At 37.8% G+C, this 27,864-nt stretch overlaps 1 protein-coding gene and 1 long non-coding RNA gene across 2 annotated transcripts in view; one reads left to right on the top strand and one right to left on the bottom strand.

Moving 5' to 3' along the window:
- Positions 1–27,864, top strand: part of LOC116281933 (uncharacterized) — a 207,957-nt gene that overhangs the window by 178,428 nt on the left and 1,665 nt on the right. The window lies entirely within an intron of this gene.
- On the bottom strand, positions 26–2,457 carry LOC140698497 (uncharacterized). The gene is made up of 2 exons (XR_012076297.1): positions 2,345–2,457; positions 26–1,737 (listed from the first exon to the last, which is right to left on the bottom strand). It is a non-coding gene; the product is annotated as an uncharacterized lncRNA (long non-coding RNA).

The raw sequence follows: 27,864 nt of genomic DNA, 5'->3' as shown, positions 1-27,864 counted from the left end.
AGGTTGAGTTCTGGGGTATACAGAATATCGGCCAGGCGGAGTTGCTTTATTGAAGCAAAGTCCAAGGGTTTTGCACAATTCAAGGATAAAATCGAAAGAAATTTGTTGTCATGATTCTGGGCCCAATTCCAGAGGCAGTTGTCTTGAAGATCTATACAGCCTGGCTGGTTATACAGGCTGTCATTCATTCACGAATTCAGAAAGTACAAAGTCTGTGAAAGCTCCAGTTTGGGGATGTTCCTGTCATTTGGTAGAATTCTCCTAACAGAGCTGTGAGTGTCTTTAATACATTTTTATAGACTCCACTGGGAAGAATTTCTTACCCTTGTCCGAGAACTCAAAATACACACCTTTTCTAAGCGAGAAGCCCACAAGGCCATTCTCCATTCTGGGCCTGAGTAAAAGTCTTTTCGGAGCACTTAAAAATCCAATGCTGAAACTTATCTAGCAGTACTAAGCACTGTATTCACTTTTCAAGAGCTTTCAGATTTCTGTAGTCCAGGCACTGAGGACAAATTCTCGGTCACATTTTCTTCTTCAAGGATGCAGGAGGGTCAGGACAGAGCCCCTGTTGTTATCCATGACTCTTCTCTTTGATAAAATGAAGCATTTACTCATACCTAAGCAGCATTTCAAAGACTTGTGGTTAGCTAGCTGCTCACCCCGCCCCATCCCTCTTATGATGCCAAATGTGAAATTCAATCATTAATTTCAAACAATGAGTATCCCTCTGATTTTAGGTTAGGTGTTGCTCTTCCTGTGTTGCTATTCCCGAAAATGCCATTTACAGCACTCGATGAGGAGAAATTTAGGGGGAAACCTAGTCACTCAAGAAGCAGATCTCTGTTTTTATTTTTAAAGCTTTTCTGCAAAAATGAAGACTGCTCACATCTGCTTTGTAGCGTTAAAGCATCTTTTTGAAATGTTTAGCTCCCATAAACTCTGTGTGAAACTGTTATGGTCCCTCTGGTAACATTAAATTCTCTTGACAAAGGATAATACAAATAATTAAATAGCGGTATTTGATGCACCCCCTCTCCAACTTCCATCAAGTAGGGATTTGCAAGTTGGTATAATATTTCTATATCATACAGTAGATTTTAATTAAAATCAGAATGCTGTGTAAGATTGAGCAAATTGTGTTCCATTTGAAGAATTAAGGAATTACTCAGGCTTGCCAGCATGATCTGAAATTCTAATTCTAAACTCTGCTATGAATGCCAGATGCACAGGATTCTTATTGTCCATCAAATACCACCTGGAAGTGTTTATCACAGCAGAAGGAGGAAGCCTCGAATATCTTTTTGGAGGAAGACTTTTATTAAAATTGGCTTCTTTTGATAATGTCCACATTTATAATAAATAGAATCCGTGAAAGGTCCTTAACTTGAATCACAAATGCAGAACTGATTACAGTGTTTTCATGACCATATAAAAGATGGAACCCTCAAAAGATTTTGCTTCCGTGGTAAATCAACTTTTTACACACCAAGAGAAACGGAGAAGCAAGTAGAAATTTGGCAAAATAGCCTTATTTGTCATCAACTCAACTTGGAAGAAAAGAGTTCGAAAGTATTTCCTCCTTCTGGAAGAATACCAGTTGATTTGGGCCATGAAGTCCTTTACAAGTTCAGGAAGAGAAGGGAGTACGTTAGAGTTCCTCAGCTAAAACTCCAGCTTTTCATGATTTTTAATCTTCTGTATTTCAGTTGCAGTTAGAAATTGGTATCAGTGTTTCTATGGATGAAAAAAAAAGATCCTAAATAAAATGATGTCTTGAACTTGGGAGGAAGTTTGATATTTTGTATCCTGTCCAGAGAGTGGAACCCACCTAATTCTTATCCTAAAATTGAGACTCCAGTCTGGTAGAAAAGGAGCTTTTCCAGCTTTCCTTAAAATCTATTCCATTACTTAACATAGAGCTGACGTTACAGAAATCACGCAAATGGTACACATTTCTTCCCAGTTATTTCCCTCCATGGGGACAGTCAAAATCATTTCTGTTTCCTGAAATTATCTCCTCCCCTACCCTACTCTCTCTCCACCCTTTCCTCCCTTCTTTTCTGCCTTCCTTCTTTCTCGAAGTATTTATTGACCATCTGCTGAGTACTAGGTGCTCCTGCATTTGAAGAATGCCAGTGAACAGAACAGACGGGAAGCATTACCCTCTTAGACGTTACATTCTAGTGGGTGGAGATGAATTAAGATTAAGTGTAACAGTTACACTGTACAGATACTTAAACAGGTCGTGGTCAGATCATCCTGAGGAAGTGGGCAAGTAATTGTTTCTAAGTGAGTTTAGTGATGCTCTTCTTGCCAGACGAGTGTAGTTTATCAGGCTTACTTTCTCTTCCCGTGCACCTTGCCGATTTCTCCCCGTCTCATAGACAGCAAGCCTCCTGATGCTGTTCTGCTGACTTGTTCCCCAAAGATCGCGTGTGCGGTGGCGTAGTTGAGTTCTTTCTTAGTTCACTGGGATGTGCCCTTGTGTAAAATGACAAAACAATGGAAGAGGTCATGGAATGTTCCTGCTTAGTGCCTAAGAGGGTGGGTTTCGTGGACAGACCTCTGGATTTGAATCTCAGTTCCTCCAGGCAGGATGATCTTGGGCAGAGTAGCTCATCTGTGAGGTTTCACTGCTTCTTCTCTAAAACGTCAGTACTGGGAGTGTCTGTTACCTGGAGCTGAAGTGGGGAGTACATGATGTACGTAAAGTACTTAGTGCAGGAGCCCCTCCGTAAATCTGGAGGTGTGCTGTTGTTGCTTAATGTTGGCCATCATTCATTCATTCATTCGTTTTTTTCTTTCTTTCTCTTCCTTCCCTCCCTCCCCCTTCCTAATCCTTCCTCCCTTCCTTCCCTGAATCCTTTCTCTCCATAGTTGGGCGTATCCATTTATCATATAGTCAGGCTTCCTTTTCTGTTAGAGTAACTCTTTGGTTTGGAAATAATTTTAGATTTACAAAAAAGTTGAAAAGAGAGTAGAGGAAATTTCCATTTCTCTTCACACAATTTCCTTAATGTTAGTGTCTTTCATTACCCTGGTACATTCGTTGAAATGGAAGAACAGATATTGGCACAATATTGTTAACTAAATTCTTGACTTGCACTTCTTGGGGAGTGATGGAAATGTAAACTATCTTGATTATGGTGGTGGTTTCATTGGTGTATACTTCTGTCAAATTTATCAAATTGTACACCTGAAGTCTGTGTAGTTTACTGTATAAGAATCGTACCACAATAAAGGTGTTCGAAAAGTAAAATAAATTCTCGACTTCATTTGAATTTCACCTATTTTTCCACTAACACCCCTTTTCTGTGCCAAGATCCCAACCAGGATTTCACCTTACATTTAGCTGTGATGTCTCCTTAGTCTCCTCTGGTCAGTGATCATTTTTCATTGTTTCCTAATTTTTCTCAATCTCGACAGTTTAGCATGCTTGGTCAGGCATTTTGGAGAATGTCACTCAATTTGGATTTGTTGAATGTTTCCTCATGATTAGTCTGGGTTTGGGGGAAAATGTCACAAAGGCGAAGTTCCCTTCTTATCACATCATTGAAGACTACATGATAGCAATATGAATTATCACTGCTTATGTCAACTTGGATCACTTAATCAAGGTAGTGTTTGCCAGGTTGTTTTATTTCTTTTTTATCTTGTAGCATCATCTGTCTTCATTAGGATTGTTTCTGGTCATTGCTCCAATTTGTTAGTGCCGGTTTTTTTTTATCTGCTCAAGCAAAGTTTATTACATGCCAGGAAAATGCATGTCCTAGAAAAGGAGAGAAGATGGCACTCCAGAACAGGGTAGGTGCAAATGGTAAGCTGTATAGACAGAATTTCATAGGAAGAACTGAATAAAGTTTAGGCAGGGTTAAAATGTCTACAAATACCACATAGTACATTAAAAGTAAGACTTCTAATCAAACATCTTTAACTGCGTTTACTGCATGGGGGAATAAATTTACTAGCTGACACTTCGCTTCATGCTAATCTCAGAACCTTCGAATACATTATCTTACATGGCAGAAGGGGAATTAAGGTTGTTGATAGAATTAAGATTGCTAAGCAGATGACCTTAAAAGAGCAAGATTACTCTGGATGAGCTGCTTGGGTTCAGTCTAACATGAGAGTCTTGAAAAGAGAGAGGCGAGAGGCAGACCAGGAGAGTAAGGAGTTGTGACCACAGATGAATGGTCAGAAAGATGCAACGTTGCTGCTGTCTTTGAAGATGGAAGAACAGGGAATCAGAAGCCAAGAAATGTGGTCAGCCTCTAGAAGCTAGGAAAGGCAAAGAAATGGGTTCTGCTCTGGAGCCTCCAAAAAGGAACACAGCCCTGCTGACGCCTTGATTCTAGCCCAGTGAAACTCATTTTGAAATTCAGACCTACAAAGCTGTGAGATAATAAATTGGTGGTGTTTTAATTCACTAACTTTTTGATAATTTGTTACAGCAGCAATAGAAAATTAAACTAAGAGGGCAATGATTTAGCTCAATTACATACCTATCTCCTTTTTACTCAGCAGTGCAATACAGCAATAGTACTGTTTCTAGTTTCCTCTTCTGAATTCAGGGACTTGGCTTCTTTATGCCCACTTGCTGCTGTGTCTTAATGCCTTTCATTTGTTCTGTACAATGGATTTCTCCTCTGCATTCTCCTGTACTTAATGTTTTCTATTCAACCATTACCTTCGGTTTGTTTCTAAAATTATTTTGTTTTCTTTGTGCAGAATATCACACAATTGGGTTGACTTCCTTTACCATGCTCCTCAGTTAGATGAACAGGATCTTGATTGGTCTATGTCTTTTTTTGTTTGTTTTCATTCCTCTTTTTAGCATCTTTACTCTTATTGCCAGTTGCATTCTCCTCTGCCTCATGCCCTCAATTCATGGTCTAATATCCTCCTAGTATGTATATGTTATGTGGTGTTGCTTTAAAAACATACATAAATTGTGTCATAGTTTAGGTCTCATTCTGAATCTTGCTTGCTTTACTCAAGATTATGTGTCTGAGATCTATCTATATTAACACATGTGGGTTCATTGTATTGCTTTTACTGCTCATTGACATTTTGCATTATGAATTTAGCGTATTTCATTTCCCATTCCACTTTGATGGGCATTTAGTTTGTCTCCAACTTCTCGCTATTGGAAACAAGGATGAAATGTACATAGTTGTAAACACATGTGCATTTTCAGTGTCGTCAGATGCTGTCACCATGCTTCACAGAGTGCCTTATCAATTTACTGCCCAGGTAACAGTGTGCAAGGATGTTTATTTCTCAGCGCCTCAGTAATATTAAGTGTTGTTTAATACTGTGTTGCAGGAAGCGTGATAGTTCAGTATTTTCATTTCACTGATTACTACTGAGGTTTTTAACGCCTCTTGCTAGGCTTATTTGTCACTTGTAGTTTTGTTTTCCCCTATGAAATGTGTATTCACATTCTCCACCCATCCTCCTAAATTGTGTTTTTTGGTTGTTGTTGATTTTTAGGACATTTTTATATAGTTTAATGCTTACTACTTACGCACTTTACAGATGTCTTCTCCGGGCCTGCTATTTTAATTTGATTGTGTCTATGACGTTCTTCATTGTAAAATGTTGTTAATTTTAACATCACCAAATTTGTGAGTCTTTTTTTGATACTTCATGGTAATTCTTCTTCAGGCTTATTTAAGAACTCTGTTCTTATCCTAGTAACATCATACATTTTTCATCCTGTTGTTTCTTCTAATCTTGCAGAGTTTCACTTTTCACACTAGTAGGTTTAATCTACCTGAAATAATTTTTAAATATTGTGATGAGGAGAGACTTAAGTTTTCCTTCAAATGATGAACTCATTTCTCTACACTATTTGCCATAGATTAAGTTGTAGTAAACTTAGTCCTTTATTCAGTTCCATCCGTCTGTTTCTTTTTGTGCTGGTGCCAAATGTATACTCTTTTAATTACTGTGACATTTCAAATTCCCTTTGCCTGATTTTGATATTTTTGAGCTATTTTCAGACCTTTACTGGTACAGTCATTCTTCAGTGTAATGTATACTAGCAATATCTCAAGTTGCCAAAAAAAAAAAAAAAACGCAATTGGATTTTGTTTGGAATTGCATTCAATTTTAGATGAACTGGATTCTCTAAATTAACCCACACATTATCTTTATAGTGTGGAGACATTCCCACATAAACATGGAATATCTTTGCATTTATTAAGGTATCTTTTATGTCTTTTAATAAAGTTTCAGAATGTACTTCATAAATACTTTACACAATGCTAGTTATTTTCTCAGTATTTTAAAATTAATTTTACTACTGTTACTTTTTTCATTACATTTTCTCACTTACTTTTGCTGGTCGTGTTCAGGATGAATTTTTCTATTGAGTTATAATGTCTTGGTTCTGCAGTAGGAAAAGACACCCAAACATCAATGATATGATGTTGTCTCCAGTGAAATAGAATATTTCCTTTTGAAAAGCCTTGCACGTTGGTTGACCGTCTTGGATAACTGAACTCAAATTGGTGTGTGTCATTCCTAAAAGTATGTAAACTGGCTGTTCTATTTTTAAGGAATTAGAGTCTCAAAATATATCTTCATCTCTTCTAATTCTAGGCCCAAATGTAAATTGCTGATTCTGGAGGAGTCTTTACCATTTAAAAAAAATGATCAGGAGAGATATTGTATCATTATGTGGATTTTAGAAGTTTGATAAAATCCATCTGTGGGACTAGTTACATGAGTGAGGAGGCTTTTGAGAAAGAACATTTGTCATTGTTTTGATTTTTCATCATCTAGTGAAATTTTCCACCTCTTAGGTCAAATTTTGAATATTCATTTTTAAATCAAGAATATTACCCAGTTTATCTATATTTTCAAATTTACTAACAGTTGAAAAAGAAGTGTTCTTTTATTCCTGGGAACACGTGGGATTTTTAAGCTATTCTTTATCATTGATTTCAAATTTCATTGCAGTCTAATCCAATAATAGAGTCTTTATAATGTCAGTTCTTTAAAATTATTGAGAATTCTTTTGTGATCTCTGTGTGGTCATTTTAAAAAAATGTATGATACATGTGCGTTTTCTGTTAATTAGGTATGAACATCCACTTTTTAAATCATATTATCCAAATATTATTGTTGCTTATTTTTTGTCAGCATATCTTAAAAGTTTCTGAAGGGACTGTATTAATATCTCAAAATTATAGGTTTGTTTCTTCCGGTATCCTTTCAATTTTTGCTTTTATTTCGAAGATTGGTCTTATGCACATGACATTTAAAATGAGATCTCTCATTGCGTAATATGCGAGAGGGAGAAACTTTCATGTGTGGTCATAAAAAGGGCTAGGTGGTGGGAAAAATGACAGTGTTGTCACTGGTTTATTAGAGTGTATACCATGTGTTTTATAAAAGAAGTAACAGAATTAGCCTATATTCTGAAATAGTTAACATTCTGGGCTTAGAGAACAGCATTAATCTTGGAAACAGTTTCAAAATAATATGAAGGCGTATAATGAAACTGTATAATTGTTTTTGGGGAAAAGTCAATTTGTGATGTCAGGAAAGGAGAAACGTGATGAATATTTGTATTTGATAGCCTAGGCTTTGAGAGAACTATAGGTTATTAAACAAGACCTTGAAGAGAGTGAAGATGTGGGGATCATGGAGAGAAGGAAAGTGATGGTCACAGTCGGAAGAGAGAGAATAAAGGAAGACACAGAACTGGAAGAAGGTTTGAGTTTGTTTAATCTGAGGCCACGTGGTTCAGTATTTAAGCAGAATCCCAATCCAGGAGACATGGCCCAGGAATCAAGTAGTTCATTGAGATTAATTTAATTTATTTTTTCCATGCAAGTCTTGACCATTTAGTTAGTTTTTTAAAAAGTATGTTGAATAGAAAGGAGAATGAAAGAAATCGTCAGGTGTCAGACCAGGGTTAGGAAGAGCATTCTTGGGGGGTTGAGAATGTTGAGTTAGGTTCTGAATCATCACAGATGCTCTGAAGAAGAGACTTTTTTCAAAGTACTGTTATTTTAAATGATTATGAATGAAAATTGAGTCCCGGTAGTTTAGGAATATACTTTCCACCTCTAGGCTTTAAAGCCACTCTTTAAAAAATCTCTTGCATCCTTTATTTATTGAATAAAAATATATATAGTTAAAAAGCTATTCCAATAGCAGGTTTATCACCAAAGTGATACCAATAGATAAAATCAACATATGTGGCCGATAAGCTCCACTAATGCTAATCATTTTTCTTGTTTGACTGCTTAATCTTAACCCATTAATACTAGGACACTGTTGAAATTGTTTTAGTGCTAGTACAGAAAAGAGAAAGAAAAATCTTTCCCAAATACTTATGGTCCAAATAGGACAATGTGCATTTCTAAAATTAACATCACAAAGCTGAATTGCCAAATAATGCAGAAAATCTGCTTTAGCTCTGTCTTCATGCTGAAGTCAATATGTTGGTTACATCCTGGGAGAGCAGGATTTTTCCCCATTGAAGACAGCGGAGGTGGATGAGCCACTGCTCGTAAAAGCCAGATGGTGCGGAGTTCTTTTTAAAAGGTTGGGAATGTAACCATCTTCTGCAGGATGAAAGTGTGTAAATGCCACACATATTTCTTCAAAAGCTCAGTGTTCTCCCTTTTTCTGGTTTGATTTTCTCAACTTGAACCTTTTTGTCTTCTGCCAAGAGCCAGAAATCTTGGAATGAGAAAGAAGCTGAGAAGTTGTAACAGTCGCTGGCAGGAGTCTGGTTAGCCAAATGGGGGCTTCGGAGGCTGTCTGACTTCCTGGCTGGATCCCTGTGTAACTGGGATGCCCCTCTACCGTAGTGCTGCCTCTAAGATTGTTGACTTCATTGTAATTCACTTCTTTAAGGTTTTGTAAATTGAAATTCCCCATATAGAAATCTCTTACGTTTTTACTGCCTTGACGATGAGCGGAGATTAGCTTTGCATTTGCAAAATTGAATTACTTTCCCAAAGTATTTCTTAATTTTCATGCAGATGCCACTAAAAATTCCAGGAGAGTGAAAAGTTGTTAGCTGCACTTTAAATACCAGAAAATCTCTGTGTGGGAAGGAGAAGGGAAAAAGGGTGAAATTACTTTTATTTTAAAATTGAACATAGGGATATTCATTCTGCAAAATACACATCTGGAGAATAAGGACCTAAGAGGAAGACACTTTCACAGTCAAAACTTTGAACGCTTTAGTGTCAGACTTTTGAATCAATAGCATCTACCACGGAAAAATAAGAGGAGTTAAAAACGGGTATGAACAGCCTCACGACCCTGAGAACAGCCTCCCGGGCCTATCTCAGTGCGACTTCCCAGTTTTATAGATGAGTTGGGGTCTGTTGTGATAGTTCCTCTCTGATGTCCTTCTCTTCCTGTATCCCTTTCCCATCTCCAAATCAACATATTCTAGGAATTCCATAATGTTTTACCTTATACTTTTGTGGGGCTGGGGAAGGGGGGAAGAGAAACGTTTTCCTCTTCCCTGTTAGGTTCAGTGACTGCTGCCTGTAAGTTAAATTGACAAAGGCTGACCAGATAGATAAAAGGCTGATTTGTGTGCACCCAAGAGCCAACAAAAGAAATAGCTTGCTGGTTAAATGGTTGGAGTTAAAGGGCAAACTTAGTAGGGCAAGGAAATTGGAAGAAATGGCTTCTATCAGAGGAACAGATAGGGTTTTTAAGGAAAAATAAGTGGGTTCTTAAGAGAACAAATGGGAAACAAGTTTATGGTAATGTTTGTCTATGCAGGTAATCCTGTTTTTTTTCAAAGTCTTTTCTGTTTTCTTCAAGGTCATAAACCCCACCAGGAAGGGGATGTATTGTAGGTTTCCTCTTAGTTTCCTGGCAGTAGAAGCTGTCCTGAAGAGGGAATTTAAGGCAGTCCTCATTTCTCAAAAGTTTATGTTTTTAGTCAGATATGAAAAGCTCTGAAAAGGCTTCTTTCTCCATATGTTGAATTTCAAATGTCTTCAGCTTAAAATAATCCTTGTACCCACTCAGGGGTTCCAAGTGAGTCCCTACACTTTGAGGAATTCACGTTTCCAAAGTTGACACTTCAAATGTGCTAAAGTTACTCTATGATCAGTTACACCGTAAAATATAAAGAGAAAGAAAAATGGCAAAGTTATTCTTAATCCTGTTAAGCCTGAAAAGCTCCTCCAGGATATCTCTGTAAATGAATTGGCTACCTTAAATGGCAAAAAGAAACTTAAAAATTTTCTCAGTAAATTATCCACATAAATGGCTATCTAGTTAGGTACCAAGTTCTGAATAACCCATATGTTATTAAATATTTGGTCGATCAGCTGACGCTTACCAAGATAGATGATTGACACAGTATAACTTCTGAGTTTGAGCCTATTGTCCCTTGGCATTTTCTGGAAAACATCTAGATCAGTAACAAACATGGGCAGTGTGAAGCCTTAGATTATTTATTTCGTAGTGACTGTACAATTATTGTGTGCACTTAGAGTTTTAGCCTCCTTTTTGCTTCTTTTATGGGAAAAGAAATAGATTCAGTGTTCATGTTATAATAAATGAATCTCAGAGTTTTGAAGGGTGAACTTTGTTCATTATTCAGATTGGAATTATTTATTAGAGACCATATTTCTAAGTCATAATGAAAATCAGTGGCAGAATGAATCAATATATAAAATTATCTTTACATATATTGCAGAAATAAATCCAATAGGTAAAGTAAAATCAAATTCTGCTGTCATCTTGTACCTTTATACAACAAAATGAATGACTTTAGGTTTTGTGATTTGGGTGGTATTTTTTTGGATACTTATTTATCAAAGAAAAGTTGGCAGTAACATCAAAGTAAGTCAATTTTGGTTTCCTTTTCCTTGTCATTAAAGCCTCATGTTATTCTGCACCGGGACAATCAACAGCATGAGGCTTTTCTGGTAAGTTATCATATACCTTGCACTGTTGCAGCCTTTGTGTTCTCAAGTGCTTTTCTGGATGGAAGATTAAAGACCCTCTTATCCACCTTGATGTTTAGTTAATAGGGAGTGGTGTGTACAGTTCTACTGAACTTCTTACTAAGAATGTCATGCTTCAGGTATCCAGTGTCCTGGAGCCAAATGGGAAAAGCTTCCAGTTGATGTCTCAGCTTTGGAAGTTTTACCCAGACCCTAAGGTGTGCAGACGACATCTGTCTAATGTGTTTGCTGGTCTGTGCCGCTGAAACCAAACCACATGCTTCTTCCACTAGACTGTAAGCTCCATGTGAGTGTAGAGTCTCCCAGGACCATGTTGCCAACACCCAGCATATCATAGTGTCTGGGCACATAGGACCCTCTCTCATCTCATTTGAAATTATGAGAATCATTAAGAGAAAAAGAAAACAGGAGTATAACCTGTGACCGTGATAGATGACAGATAAGGGGAAGTCATTGTGCTAACCGCTTGGATATGATGCAGGAAAACAGATGTGGGGCATGAGAAGGGCTGTATCCCAGGTCTCGGTTGAGCCCCTGGGACATGCCCCGCCAAGTGCAGGTCCTTGTCTTCGTGCAGGAAAGAATTCAAGAGTGAGCCACAGTTGAGTGAAGGTAGATTTATTCAGAGAGATACATTGAAAGGCAAGAGAAAGGCCACAAGGTGTGGGGGTTGGGTGCTCAGATTAAAAGTAGGTACACATTCCATAGAATGGGGGCCGTCTCCAAAGAGGGAGAGAGACAGGGGTGGCCGCGAGGCGCCCCGTTGCTGATTTTTATGGGCTTGGTGGCTTCATATGCTAATAAGTGGAAGGACCAGTCTAAGGGGAAGGGGCTGGACTTCCCAGGAAGTTGGCCATTTTCCACTCTTTGACCTTTTGCGGCTGTCCTTGGGATTGCCATGGTGCCTGTGGACGTGTTATTCACCATGTTAATATATTACAATGGGCGTATAATGAAGCTCAAGATCTACTAGAAGTTAAATCTCTCATCATCCTGAGCCTCAAGGCCTGCTGCGGGTTGAATCTTTCACCATTTTGATGTTAATTGCTGTGGCAAATGCAGCTTACTGCCTACTAGGAAAAGAAAGTGTAGAAATCACTGAATATAAAGAAGCCAATATTTATAAAGATGATGTTTGTAAATATCAGGCAACACTGTGATTTATCGTCCCTTGAGGTTTTGAAATTTGACTTATGATAGCTACGTATTTTTCTCCCTTCTCTAGGATGTATTTTTTGCTTAAAATGGGTAAGGTGAGAATAACTGAAGGATGGAGCTTATTAACCATATGTGTCTGATTCTTTAACATCTGGGGCCTTGCTCACCCTGGAGAGACATCCCCCTACAGAGTCAGCCGATTGCTAGAGACAGAGGGTGCCTTTTATATGCGTACAACCGATCCGAATCCTGTCCCCCTCCCACACCTACTTCTATGAGATCTCACAGAGCACTCGGGCTCTGGGCCACTAGCCACCTGCCTTATGAGCCCAGGGCCGTCCGGTACCAGACAGCTAGGTGCGGCCTCCATGCCTCAGAACCCACTGCAGCTATTCAGTAGCCAGTCCTAGACCTGCTTCCCCTGCCTGCCTTTTCTTCTCTGCAGAAACCACAGCAGAGGCTCTGGTGTGCCCCATACTCTTGCAACTGCGAGCAACGACTGTCTTTCCTGTGGCAGTCATCTCCTGATCTGCTGGCATCACCATGTACGAATGGTAATATCTCCAAACAGTAATATTTAGAATAATTCTAAGAGATAGATGGTGTTACTGTTAACTTTGAGGAGAGAATACTAAGCATTAGAGCTGTCCAGTTGCCCAGAGTCACTCAGCTACTTCAGGAGACGAGGTGAGGTTGATGTCGCCATCTGCTCATTTTAAAACAGGTGCCTCGAGCACCTTCCATTCACTTTTTCTCATCTTTGAGCTTTTTCACTTCCTATCCAGCAGAGAAGACATCCCATGCTATTGTTAGCTAGGATCTTCTAGATCTCCCAAAATAATATAGCCTGTAATACTGTTTTCTTTTTTTTTAAATTTTCAACTTTTATTTTATTTTATTTTTAATTGAAGTATAGTTGATTTACACTGTTGTGTTAGTTTCTGGTGAACAGCAAAGTGATTCGTTATATACACACATATATATATTCTTTTTCAGATTCTTTTCCATTATAGTTTATTACAAGATATTGAATGTAGTTCCCTGTGCTACACAGTAGGACTTTGTGTTTATCTATTTTATATATAGTAGTTTATATCCACTAATCCCAAACTACTAATTTTATCTTCCCCCCTTTCCCCTTTGGTAACCATAATTTCGTTTTCTATGTCTAAGTTTCTGTTTTGTAAATAAATTCATTCGTATCATATTTTAGATTCCACATATAAGTGATATCATATGTATGATATTTGTCTTTATCTGACTTACTTCACTTAATATGACAATCTGTGGGTCCATCCATGTTGCTGCAAACAGCATTATTTCATTCTTTTTTATGACTGAGTAGTATTCCATTGTGTAAATACACCATATCTTCTTTATCCAGTCATCTGTCGATGGGCATTTAGGTTGCTTCCATGTCTTGACTAGTTATAATGCTGTATTCCAGATTTATAATCCTGTGGCTTGGATGGGATAGTATGTGATCAGCTGTGTATTTCTGAGGGCAGAGGGCTTTAACTTTGGAAAGGACAGACAGACGTTACAGAATCTCATTTAAATTAAAGTCTCTCACCTAACTACCTCCTGAAACATGTTGGAGTTCTGAAATGGTAAATTGAACCTCTTTTCTTCACATCTGAGTTTAGAAGCAGTTGAAAGATAGAAACAGGAGTCAGACAAGAGACAGAGACCAAAATGTTTACTTTAGGACGGGTAAAACTTCCTATATCAAATTGCTCCAGCTGTGATGCAAGTGGGCTTCCTTGCATCCCTGCGGAGTTTGACACTGAAACCCATCCTGGTACAGGCAACAGGACATGTTTGAATCTCTTGGGACACAACCCTGAAAGATGAGGGTATTTTCTTGCCACTGATTGGAAAGGGTGAGCCTGGCTCGCTGGGTTTGAAAGGAGAGCATGAGGAACAGGAATGAGCATCCACCACTGTATATGTTTCAGCAAAACTGTTTTCTGAGTGACATCAGAGAGCCAGTTGAGTTCTGACTTTTCCAATGAGGGAGGAGTCATGTGACTGGGAAACCACTGAATTCATCTATTTCTCAGGTTCCCATGTGTAAAGGGCACATTTATAATGAGCATTCCTAGGACTTCTGGTTATTAAATGGTAGAATATTTGTTCCATAAACACTATATAAATGGTAGTTGTTGTTATCATTGATTTTTTTTTTCAGGCTACTTTCACAAAAGTTCCATTCCATGACAGAGTAATTATAAACTAAGAAAAAGAGCAGCGTTTCTGTTGTGAGATTATTTTTGCAGTATTTATGTGTATAGTGGGATAGCATAAACTTACTAAAACTACCAGTGATGGACAGTTATAAAGGCCAGTCCAACAGGTCATGTGAGATACTCTGGAGAAGGAAACCAATCCGTGTATTCAGATAAGCTTATTTATTTTTATCCATTTATACAGATAGACAGGGCCATCTTCACCAAGAACTATAACTTATTTCCTGCGTCCTCTGTTTTGGTAATCTATAGTTACTGAAGTTTAGTAACTACAGTTACTAAACTAAAGGATTTGTGTGAATCCATGAATAGTTTTCCATTGGCTTTTATTTAATTGAACTCCTACTGAGAGTTACCATTTTTGAGCTGATACTGTGGGCCAGGCCCTGTGCTGAGGGCTGGCACTCAGCCTTTCCGTGATCTCAGGGTGTAGGCAGTGGTGTCTGTTTCACAGGAGCCCCAGTAGCTAAGGGCTGTGCCCCAGGTCGAATGGCTCACGGGACAGTTACAAGGTAAACCAGTCCTGACACTGCTTGGAAGCTGAGAGCCAGCCCAACGTGAGGTTCTCAGTCAGGTGCCTCCCCTCTCCCCACCACCCCCCCCCCCCCCGCATCCTCTCCTCACCGCATCCCCACCCCCCCAGCTTCTTCTAAGCTTCCATCTTGCAGTAGTTATTCTCCGGAGAAGTTAGGTGGCCTGTCTCATGACCGGTATTTAGATTTTTATTCCATTTCTTTTCAGTAGATAGAAAACTAAGTTAAGCCTTTTCTCTAGGGACTAGACCTGAGCAATCCTTTAGAAATCAGAGTTTCTAAAAAGTGCTCTGTCATCAGTTCTGCCTTTAGGACATTTGCCTTTCACACTGAGAATATTTCTTAAATCGGCAGGAAAGAAACTCGTGGTTTCTCTTTGCTCTAAAGCTCCCACGGTGGCTTAAATTAGCTGTAAGATGAACTTCTTTGGGGGAATTCTCGGAGACAAGCAGATGGCAACTTTAACTGGTCAGAGAAGCATCACTATTTATTGATATAATTTAATTTATTCGTCTATGAATCATCTTTTTGGAAATCTAAGGGGACGAGATGCTCGATGCTCTAACTCAAAAGAAGTCCGGAATACTCTCCCCGAGAAACGGTGCTTCTTCTCGGGCTCCGCTTGATTTAACAAGCACAGCACAGGAAGCCTTCTCACGAAAACCCTTGTTAGCATACATTGGCTGTGGTACTACTGACAAGAGCTCTAATGTTATTTGAAATTCTAGTTAATTCCAGGTTGTTATTTCCATGCTGACTGGCATGAAAAATTGTAATATCTGCTCCTCAAAGGTTTAATAGCAAACTCGTCGGCAGCTCCATTTGTCTCACGTTCTCCTTGAGAAACAAGAGTAGGAGGTGCCGTCACTCTCATCCTGTCTGCCGCCTGCCTCGTCGTAGACTTGGGTACCAGGTTCACCGTGTTCTCCCTGAACACACTGTATGCATCACCGGAACATCCAGAGCAGTTACTACCGTCTCTCCAGCAGCTGGCTGGGTTCTGGTGGACGTTCATGCCTCTGTCTACGTGTACATGCATACGTGTGCATGGTTAATGCATTTGGGCATACAAAGGGTGATTTTCAGTCTGTTTAAAAAAAATTCTGTAAAGAGAAATCAGAAAACCCCAAAAGCTGCACATACTTAGATATTTAAGGTGTCATTCTACTACTTTCTGAGCTTGCAAAAAACAAAAAAACCGTGATGATAAAAATATAAAATGTCACAGCAGACTGTAAATTGGATCCCTATGACTTCTTGGAGAAATTATAGCTATTGAAGTATCCTTACCATAATATAGAAGAAAAGTCCTAAGTGTAGGGATTGAAGAAGCTTAGCTTTGAAGCCTGTATCATTGATAATTTACTGAGTGATGTTGTCATTTTTTGATCAGTCACTCTCCATCACTTCCTACCTCTGTGACATGTGGTGGTAATGAAATATATAAAAGAATAATAGGAAAAATAATGACATTGATAATGTTCTTACTATGAATCGGGTCCTACTTTAGCACTTTACACATGTTATCTCACTTAGTCCCCAACACCACCTTCGGAATACAGACTTCTTTTATTCTTGCTTTCCAGATAGGAAGCTGCAGTTTAAAGAGGCAGCATGCCTAATACCACTTAAATAAGAAGAAGCAAAGGTGCAGGGATGGAGCCTGGATGTGTTTGATGTCCAAATCCATATTCTCATTGTCACTGCATTCCTACGTCTTGATTTACCCAACCAAAAACTGGAGGTGTGATGTGTTACCATAAGAAATAACTTTAAAAACAAACAAACAAGTGCTCCTGTCTTCTCACTGCAAAGAAGGGTGAAAAAAATGCAGCTTGATGCTTTATATTTTTCTAATTTCTATGGTTGGTGGCAGAAAGATAAAAGGGCTTGATGATGCTTTTTTTTTTTCCCTAGTGAAGCATCAGTTTCTTTCAGTCCCACCTCTTCTGCTTTCAAAATTCATTCAAACAGGAAGTTATTTTCAGCCGAGACTATATGCTGGACTACTTGCATGTGTAGGCAGGACAAGATCCAGGCAGGAAATGTGCCTCCTGCATGAACCAAACTGATGCTTGGCATGAAAGTGAGACAGACCAGCAGCACAACTTGGCTGTTTGATCTTTCCTATTTCAAACCATGAACTTGATCACTGTAAGATGGGAAGGAGCAGGGTAATAATTCCTAGAGCCTCAGTAGATGTGTAGGACTTGAGGCTGTGATAGATGAGACGTGGACGGGGGTCATCACGTCCTTTTCAACTTTGTGAAAATACAACATAAGTAGTTTTAACTGTGCTCTGTGGGCATTGGCTGAGCATACAACGTGAAAAGCCCAGATGAGTTCTCCAACCTCCAAGGCGAGGTGATATTTGTATTTTGTCCCATGGATGGTACTACCAGGGGTCCAATTGTGTGAATGGTGCTGCTTTAAAGTTGCATCAGAGAATCACCAGCACCGTACACTTAGCTCTGCACTTGAATTACTAAAGTGTACTTTCTCCCTGCAAAATACAAAAGTGGGAGGATAAATTTGCTGAACTACAAGACAGAAAATGAATATGATAAAGGAGCATCATAATGGCTCAAAAGGGCTTATTCAGACCCTGGTGTGATTTTTTTCTAAGGCTTTACAGAGGGAATGTTATTTTAAACTGGAGAAGATTAGCATATTTGGCAAGTTGAAAATAATGAGAGGAAAGGTGGGGTGGGGAGGACGCAAGATATACTGAATGAAGTAGTGAGGTGGGAAGCCCCATAAAAAAGACCGGCAGGACCCCCAGGCAGGGCCACTAGTCTCCTCCCGGCACCATCAGGTTCCCTGGCCCAGTGGCTCTGTCTCACTTTTTGCCTCTGAAAGGGCTTACTTCTAGGAAAGTGGAACTTACTCCTAAAATTCTTTTGGTTCCCTGAGCTAACTCCTGATTGGTCCATTTGTAGTACTTCATTTGCATGGATCTCACTCCTGATTGGTTATTTCTTTCACTCCTGATTGGCCCATTTCCCTCATTCCTGATTGGTTATTTCTCTCCCTCCTGATAGAGCCATTTCTACAAAGCTTGTTCCTAATTAGTCAACTTTTCTTATACCTTATTTGCATATGATGTTGCAAAGTGTAAACTGGCAGCCTATAAAAGCCTGTGTAAACCTACAGAAGGGGTCCAGAGCTTGGAGTGTTAACTCTTCTGAGCTTGCTGGCATAATAAACCTGAGTTTTCCAATTCTCTGAGTGCCCTGGTCCAGGTTGCTGTCACAACTGAGCTGTATCGCTGAGCTGTAATACTGAGCTGTAACACAGTTTTCTGCACCAGTAGAATGGGGTGGCTTGAATTCAGGGTGTGTGGGATATAACAGAAAACTTAATTTCGAGTCAGAATTGGGGAGATAAAAAATAACTTGCTTACCTTAAAAATCAAAGTTTTTATTCTGGTAGTGATAGTTACCAAAGATTTTGTCATTTGAGATGAAGTTGGAATTCATTATCATCCTGGTTTTTAGAGACATAAATTAGTCACTGTGAAAAACAGTGGAGAGCTGAGAGTTTAGAGGATGAATGACAGGTGGTGGTTATTAAAATAATACAGGCATGAAAAATGGGGCAGATTGGAGGGTAAGGAGTATAACTGGACTTTAAGGTAGAGAATCTCATTTATTTTTTTAAATCAGAAAATTGAAATTTAAAAAAGTCGCCAAAGACTGTGTAGGAGGGCCTAAGTTCACTCAACACAGTGTCCTATGAGTCCCTACTATGTGCAAGACTTAATGTTATTAGCCATAAAAATGGGATTTAGGTCTTTCAACTTTTCCACATGAAGATAGAAAGTGTATGAATGACTTCTAGTGATGGCGAAGTAGCCTGTGTTAAACTAACACTCCAGCAGACAGCAATGATAACTCTAAATCAGTATAAGAAAGTAATGTATGAATGCACTCCAAAAGCAGTCAGAAACTGTAGGGAAAATTATCTTTGACCAAAGAGAAATGCCATGAATATGATTTGTTCTCCCAATTTTGTTTTGCGTGGGGCCAGGACCTCAAGAAAAACACCACAGTCTTAGTGGTTTGTAGTCAGAGAAATGGAGTTTATGGCTTCTAGGGGCTAGAATATGGAGAAAGAAATCCCACGATGAAGGAGACCATTGAAGGGAAGCCCCCAAATCCTTGTCCTACCCTTGTACTTGGCATGTGCAGGGGAGATTCCTGATTTCCAATTTCAGGAAACCTGAAATTACTGAGCAGAGATTGTCACTGCTGTTCATCTCAGGGAGACAGAGTTTGAAGTTTGGGTCCAGCTAAGTTAACAGTTTGCTAAAATAAAGATTATTAATATTTTAAAGATGGGTAAGAGATACCAGAGTCTCTGTAACATATCATACACAGCATCTAGGATAAAAAAAAAATGAAGATGCATGAAGAAATAGGAAAATGTGACCCAAAAGCAAGAGAGAAAATACAGGTATCCTCCGCTTTCTGAAAGTTCACTTTACGCCCGTTGGCTTTTACAAAAGACCTACAGTAGTATCTGTTTCAACTAACTGAAGGAAATCTGAAGAGGATTTTCACTTTTAAGGAAAAAAGGCAAAAAGTGAAGATAGCGTTCAGTGTTTGTTTTGCAGTGAGCCTTTATGGAGGCAGCATGCAAACCTCCCCTCTCAGCAGGGAAAGAGGCCCCTCCAAGCTCCTTCCCGGAACCTGAGCTCAGCATCTCAGCATCAAGCCACTGCAGCTTTTTTTCCCTCTTCTAGTTTTATTGGGATATAATTGACAGACAGTGCTGTCTGAGTTTAAGGTGTACAGCATAATGATTTGACTTATACACATCATTAAATGATTATTGCAGTACATTTAGTGAGCAGCCACCATCTTGTATAGATGTGAAATTAAAAAAATAGAAAAAAATTTTTTTAATTTATTTAATTAAAAAATTTTAGTATACTATTTTAAAGGTTACTTTCCACTTAGAGTTATTATGAAATACTGGCTACATTCCCCGTGTTGTACAATACATCCCTGTGCCTGTCTACACCCAGTAGTTTGTACCTCCCACTCCCCCACCCCTATAATTCCTCTCACCCCATCTCACCTCTGGTAACCACTAATTTGTTCTCTATGTCTGTGAGTTTGCTTCTTTTTTGTTACATTCGCTAGTTTGTTGTATTTTTTAGATTCCAAATATAAGTCATATCATGTAGTATTTGTCTTTCTCTTTTTCTGTTTGATTTATTTCACTTAGTATAATGCCCTTCAAGTCCATTCATGTGGCTGCAAATGGCAAAATTTTCATTCTTTTTTATGGCTGAGTAGTATTCCATTGTGTGTGTGTGTGTGTGTGTGTGTGTGTGTGTGTGTGTGTGTGTGTGTATATCACCCATCTTCTTTATCCATTCATCTGTTGATGGACACAGGTTGCTTCCATACCTTGGCTATTGTAAACAGTGCTGCTGTGAACATTAGGATGCATATGTCTTTTCAAATTAATGTTTTTGTTTTTGTCTTTTTGGATATATATACCCAGGAGTGGAATTGCTGAGTCATATGGTAGTTTTGTTTTTTGTTTTTTTAGTTTTCTGAGAAATTTCCATACTGCTTTCCACAGTGGCTGCACCAATTTACATTCCTACCAACAGTGTAAAAGGGCTCCCTTTTCTCCACATCCTTGCCAACAATTTGTTATTTGTGTGGTTTTTTTTGTTTTGTTTTTTTGGTTTTTTTTGATGATACTCACTCTGACAGGTGTGAGGTGATATCTTACTGTGGTTTTGATTTGTATTGTCCTGATTATTAGCAATGTCGAACATCTTTTCATGTGCCTCTTGGTGATCTGCATTTCCTCTTTGGAAAAATGTCTGTTCAGTTCTTCTGCCCATTTTTTAATTGAGTTGTTTGTGTTTTTGATGTTGAGTTGTATGAACTGTTTAAATATGTTGAATATTAATCCTTTAGTGGTCATATCATTTACAAATATTTTTTCACATTCTGTAGGCTGCCTTTTAATTTTGTTGCAGGTTTCCATTCCTGTGCAAAACTTTTTAAGTTTAATTAGGTCCCATTTGTTTATTTTTGGTTGTGTTTCCGTTACACTAGGAGTTGGATCCAAAAAATATTGCTGTGACTTATGTCAAACAGTGTTCTGGCTATGTTTTCCTCTAGGAGTTTTATAGTATCTAGTCTTACATTTAGGTCTTTAATCTATGTTGAGTTTATTTTTGTACATGGTGTTAGAGAATGTTCTAATTTCATTCTTTTACATGTAGCTGCACAGTTTTCTCAGCACCACTTATTGAAGAGACTGTCTTTTCTCCATTGTGTATTCTTGCCTCATTTGTCATAGATTAATAGACCGTAAGTACATGGGTTTATTTCTGGGCCCTCTATCTTGTTCTGTTGATCTATGTGTCTGTTTTTGTGCCAGTACCATACTATTTTGATTACTGTATCTTTATAGTATAGTCTGAAGTCAGGAAGCATGATTTCTCCAGCTCCATTCTTCTTCTTCAAGACTATTTTGCCTACTTGGGGTCTTTGTTTCCATATAAATTTTAACATAATTTGCTCTAGTTCTGTGAAACACGCCATTGGTATTTCGATAGGGATTGCATTAAAACTGTAGATTGCCTTGGGTAGTATGGTCATTTTAACAATTCAGGAACACAGTATGTCTTTTCATCTGTTTGTGTCATCTTCAGTTTCTTTCATCATTGTCTTATGGTTTTCAGAGTACAGGTTTTTGCTTCCTTAGGTAGGTTTATTCCTAGGTATTTTATTCTTTTTGATGCGATAGTAAATGTGATTGTTTCCTTAATTTCTCTTTCTAATACTTTGTTGTTAGTGTATAGAAATGCAACAGATTTCTGTATATTAATTTGTATCCTGCAACTTTACCGAATTCACTGATGAGCTCTAGTGGTTTTCTGGTGGCATCTTTAGGATTTTCTGTGTATAGTATTATATCATCTGCAAACAGTGAGTTTTATTTCTTCCTTTCCAATTTGGATTCCGTTTATTTCTTTTTCTTCTCTGATTGCTGTGGGTAGGCCTTCCAGTACTATGTTGAATTAAAGTGGTGAGAGTGGGCATCCTTGTCTTGTCCCTGATCTTAGAGGGAATGCTTACAGCTTTCCACCATTGAGTATGATGTTAGCTGTGGGTTTGTCATTTATGGCCTTTATTATGTTGAGGTATGTTCCCTCTCTGCCCACTTTATGGAGAGTTTTTCTCATAAGTGGATGTTAAATTTTATCTGCATCTATTGAGATGATCATATAGTTTTTATTCTCCAATTTGTTAATTTGATATCATGTTGATTGATTTGCAGATACTGAAAAATCCTTGCATCCCTGTGATAAATCCTACTTGATTATGGTGCATAATCCTTTTAATGCATTGTTGGATATACCACTGGATATAATATACATATATATCACATTTTCTTTATCCATTCATCTGTTGATGGGCATTTGGGTTGCTTTTATATCTTGGCCATTGTAAATAGCCAAACGTATCTTTTCTAATTAGTGCTTTTTGTTTTCTTTGGATAAACATCCAGGAGTGGAATTGTTAAATCATATGGTAGTTCTATTTTTAATTTTTTAAGGAATCTCCATACTATTTTCCTTAGAGGCTACACCAGTTTACATTTCCACCAACAGTGCCCAAGCATTCCCTTTTATCCACATCCTCACTAATATTTGTTATTTGTAGACGTTTTGGTAATAGTCATCCTCACAGGTGTGAGGTGATATCTCATTGTGGTTTTGACTTGTGTTCTTCTGATGCTTAGTGATGTTGAGCATCTTTTCATGTGCCTGTTGTCCATCTGTATGTCTTCTTTGGAAAAATGTTTATTTTAGGTCCTGTGCCTATTTTTAAATTAGGCTTTTTTTTTTTGATGTTGGGTTGTCTGAGTTATTTGCATATTTTTGGATATTAACTAGTTACTGGATATATTGTTTGCAAATATTATCTCCCATTCAGTAGGTTGCCTTTTCATTTTGTTGTTAGATTTCCTTCACTGTGCGAAAGCTTTTTGGTTTCATATAGCTCCATTTGTTTATTTTTTCTTGTTTTCTCTGAGGAGACATATCCAAAACAATATTACCAAGATTGATGTCCAAGCACTAAGCTACTGTAGCTTTGAACTGTGTCTGAGTATATGTGCTTTATCTTGATTTATTTTTGTGCATCCATTAGCAAGATATGTTTTAAGGTAATTGCTTCTTTGCTTTACTCCATTTCAGTTTATGAAAGGTTTCTTAGGAGTGGTCTGCTTTTGCAAAGATATCAGGGGACCCTGTGGTGCATAAAGACTCAGCCCCAGGTAACTCAGATATAGCCATCAATAGACAAGAACTTCAAAATATGTATTATATATTTTCAAGAATGTAAAGGGAATTGTGGCCAAAATGAGGGATTAGAAAAATCTAAGCAGAGAATTATAAATTATAAAATAGAATCAAACAATTCTAGAACTTAAATATGTGAGATGAAAAATTTACTGAATGGACTTAAAAGCATCCTGAAGATAGCAGAAGAAGGGGTCAGGGAATTTGTAGAGCTAACAAGTTATCTATTCTGAAAAACACAGAGAAGTAAAATTAAAGAAATAAACAGCACCTCAGTGACTTACAGAACATATGACATAGGTGTCATTTGAGACCCAGAGAAGGAAGAAAGAATGGGACAAAAGGCATTTGAGGAAATAATGATTTAATTTCCAAAATTTTGTGAAAGACACAAAAATATAAATCTATCATCCTTAGCAAACACCAAACAGGATGAATGCAAAATAAAGCTCAGCTAGGCATATGAAAGTCAAAGTGCAACAAATCAGAGATGTAGAGAAAATGTTAAAAACAGCAGAAGTGACACATTACGTGAGGGGGACAAAAGTACAAATGAGAACTGATTCTCATCAAAAGAAGTGAGAGGCCATGGGAAATGTTTAATGTGCTTAAAGAAACTAATAGTCAGTTCAGTTTTACATGTGTCAACAATCTCCTCCAAAAACCAAGGTGAAATAGAGACATTTTTCAGGTAAATAAAATTAAGAGAATTTGTTGCAGTGAGATCAGCACTACAAGAAATTCTCAGATTGTTCTAGGTAAGTGAAAGCAACAGAAGATGGAAGCTAATAACTCTAGGGAAGAATAAAAAGCACCAGAAATTATAAATATGCAGGAAAATATCAAATATTTTAATTCTTTTAATTTTTTTAAAAGATACGTAAATGTTTAAACAAAAAGAATACCACCTCATTGAGATCATAATGCATTTGGAGTAGTATATGTGGCCATACCCCAAATGACAGGGTAAGTGGGACTCTGCTGTTACAGTGACTTCGCATGTTATATGGAGAGCAGGCTGAGCAGTTAAGGGGAAACACTGTAACTCCTCAAGGAGTCTTTACCAAACAAACAAACTTTCATGGAAGAATTAAACAAGACAGAAAATGAAGGGAGGGACAATTTTCCCAAATGCCCCCCAATGGTCCATAGTTGCTGTCATTCTAGTGCACAGATAAATCCATTCCATTCAGTGGATATTTGGGGCCTTAATTTTCTCATGGAAACTCATTTGAGAAAGGCTGCACACAAAAGAAAGACCATAAATGATCAATTCAATATTAGAGATAAAAGAAGAGCTATTTCTATAGAGTCTACTAATATTAAAAAAGATAAGCGAATATTACAAACATTTTAATGTCAAAAATTTGAAAACCTAGTCTAAATAGGCACATTCATAAAAGCTGCAACTTATCAACTGGCACAAAATGAAATAGAAAACTGAACACACACACATAAATTAAGTTTGTTCCAAAAAACCTTTAGATATGCACATATGCACGCTCCAAACAGATAGTTTCACTGCGTGAATTCTGTTGAATACTGAAGCAAGAAATAACACCAATTTATAAATTCTCCTTCAGAAATTAGAGAGGGGAAGACTTTCCAGTTTGATTTATGGGGCCAGTGACACTGATAGCAAAGACATTACAAGAAAGGAGAAGTACAGACTACCATCTCTTATAAACATGGCTGGAAACATCCTTGATGAAATAGTAACACTTTGATTCCAGTAATATATCAAAAGGAAAATGCATGATGAATAGTAGGGTTTATCTCTGGAACACAAGTTTGATTTAACATTAAAGAATCAATCAAGGTATTCATTGTTTTAACAGATTAAAGGACAGTTTTTCCTCAAGTCACCATACCTGTCCTAAGACAGAATAAAAAATCTTCTCAGAACAATTAATAACCTGTTTATAGTTCAGATTGAGAATCCTGCCATGAAAATGGCTATATCTAATTTATATTTGCATTGTTCGGTTTTCGATAATAGTGTCTCTGTCAGTGCCAAGACCTAGGCACAGGGAGTGGTAGGCTTACAGTGAAGGTAACTTAAGTCATAGCTTAGTTTATCGTAAGAGAACAATTATTTTAACTGGAAGATTTTAAAAAACACACTGATTTTGTGTTAGTTCTATTAAAAATATTCATGCGTTGTTCCTTGTAGTGGGAGTTATAGGGGATCTCAGATGACTCTGTCATAGGTTCTATTGACCATTTCACACTTTGTTTCAAAAGACATTAGTCTTTTCCACCTATTAGAGCACAAACTCACAGGGGGCTCCTATTTTAATTTCCAAGATTTCATTTGGAAATGTGTGTGAGTGTGTATGTGTGATTGAAAAGGATTTGCCGGTTAAGGAAAAGAAAACTTAGGAAAATTAAAAATTCGAAGCCCTAAAAATATGATTCAGTTTGCCAGTTACCATACACTTGAAGAAGGTCTCTTCTCTTTCTGAAGTGCTCTGATATGTTGCTTTTTGGTAATCTGCTTTTTGGTTTGAGAGTTAGTAAATTCAAAGTGAACCATCTAATTGGTGGCAGGAGCTAAAGAGGTGTCACGTGTCCTGACTTTGAGGTCATTGCTGTTTTGTCCCTGCCCTTCATCTACAAAATTTCTACTTTGGTTTGCATTGAAGGTGGACCTGGGACAAAACATAAGCATGCTGTGCCAAAATAAATACTGTGGTGTGAAACATATTTTTAAATGGTAGAAATGGTAGCAATGGTAGCACAGGATGGACATCTCATAAATACAAATTTAGATTAAAACATTTTTATTTGGACTGAAACAGAGGACAGTTACTAAACAAGTTTCCTATTCACAAACAACATAAAAATTATGCATGAATCCAAGATGCAGAGACTAATTAAACAAAAAGTATAGCTTGAGGGCATTTAATAAAAAAGCTGTAATAGCATCTCAAGTTGCAAAAGCCAGCATGGGCTTTTTTCTTTCCATTGTTTCTCCTTACAGTGTATTAGTGTATTTCTTGAAGTTAAATTGTGTTTTAAAACTTGGGCGTATCCAGTACAAAAAAGGTGCTTTTTGAATATGTTCTATCACATTTTTCCCTTTGAAGAAAATCCTGCAGAATTACTCATTTTTTAAAAAACCATAAATCTAATGATGATATTTCTGTTAAAGAGTTTTTAATATCTCCCCATCTTCTATCATTTAAAATTCAAATTCCTTAGCATTCTACTGTAGACCTGTCATGAAATGCCACCTCTATTCTGTCTGCTTCTCTGTTTTTCTTTTAATGCTGTAACTCACTATATAGCTGTACTTCAGCCTTGCTAAACTATCTACTGTTTCTCAAATGTCCTGCCTCTAAGATGTTGCTTATACCATCACCTCTGCCTAGGGTATCTTAACCTTCTTGCCAATTAATTTACTAATTTTTAGGTATATTCCTTAAATGTTTCTTCCCCTGAATACCTCTGGCAAGGTGAATCATTGCTCTCTCTGTGATTCTGCAGTGGTTTATATATGCCACTCTCAGGACGTACATTGCATTGTAATTTATTTATGAAATTTATTTGATCAGAGATTGTCAAATGAAGTCGGCCCTCAGCTTGTTTTTGTGAATAAAGTTTTATTAGCCCACAGCCATGTCCGCTCTTTAACATATCATCATTGGCTGACTCTATGCCACAGTGTCAACACTGAGTAGTTGCACAGAGATTGAATGGCCCACTAAGCCTAAAATATTTATTGTCTAGGCCTTGACAGAACGAGTTTGTCCTTCATTAAACTAGACTGTGACCTTCAGGACAACAGGGACAAAGATGTAGTTATACCTGAGTCCCTGACATTTTGGTTTGTTGCTGCCTCAGCTCGTAATTATTTTTTGAACCAGCTACAGATAAGTGTATTACATACAGTGGCTCAGAATATAAAGTCTGATGTCCAGCCATCAGAGTTCTAATCTTTCCATATTCTAGATGTGAGACCTGGAACATCCATGTTGCTGCAAATGGCGTTATGTTGTCGGTTTTTTATGGCTGAGTAGTATTCCACTGTATAAATATACCACATCTTCTTTATCTAGTCATCTGTTGATGGACATTTAGGCTGTTTTCATGTCTTGGCTATTGTAAATAGTGCTGCTGTGAACATTGGGGTGCAGGTCCTAAAATGAACTGCACCATTTATCTGTGCCTCAGTTATCTCTCCTGTAAAATAAGGATAATAATACTACCTTTCTCACATGACTCCTGTAAGGACTTAATCTCACAGAGATAGTGCTCAGTTTAATGACTGAAGTATATCAAATACTCAATACACACAATTGTTATTATTACACATTGTTCATAACATGCTGTAGAGCTTTAATAATTAATTTAAGGACTAGGCTCATTTTCTTCTGCCATGAAGTGGAAGAGTTAGCTTACTAAGATTTTTTTTTAAAAATGATTTTATAACCTTAGGATCAGATGAGTCACTGCATGGTTCTTAGTGCTGAGCTGAACTTCCTTGGGGTACATACAGAAAGTGACATCAGCCTGGGAAACAGGGCAGCTGACTGAACCACAGCGTCCAAGCTACCCTCAGAGCCAGAGTCATGACCTAGGAAATAGGCTTTTATACTTTATGAGATGAAGGC

Source organism: Vicugna pacos, chromosome 9 (assembly GCF_048564905.1).
Source record: "Vicugna pacos chromosome 9, VicPac4, whole genome shotgun sequence".
In the NCBI taxonomy this organism is placed as follows: domain Eukaryota; kingdom Metazoa; phylum Chordata; class Mammalia; order Artiodactyla; family Camelidae; genus Vicugna; species Vicugna pacos.
This window is presented reverse-complemented; position numbering and strand designations above follow the sequence as displayed.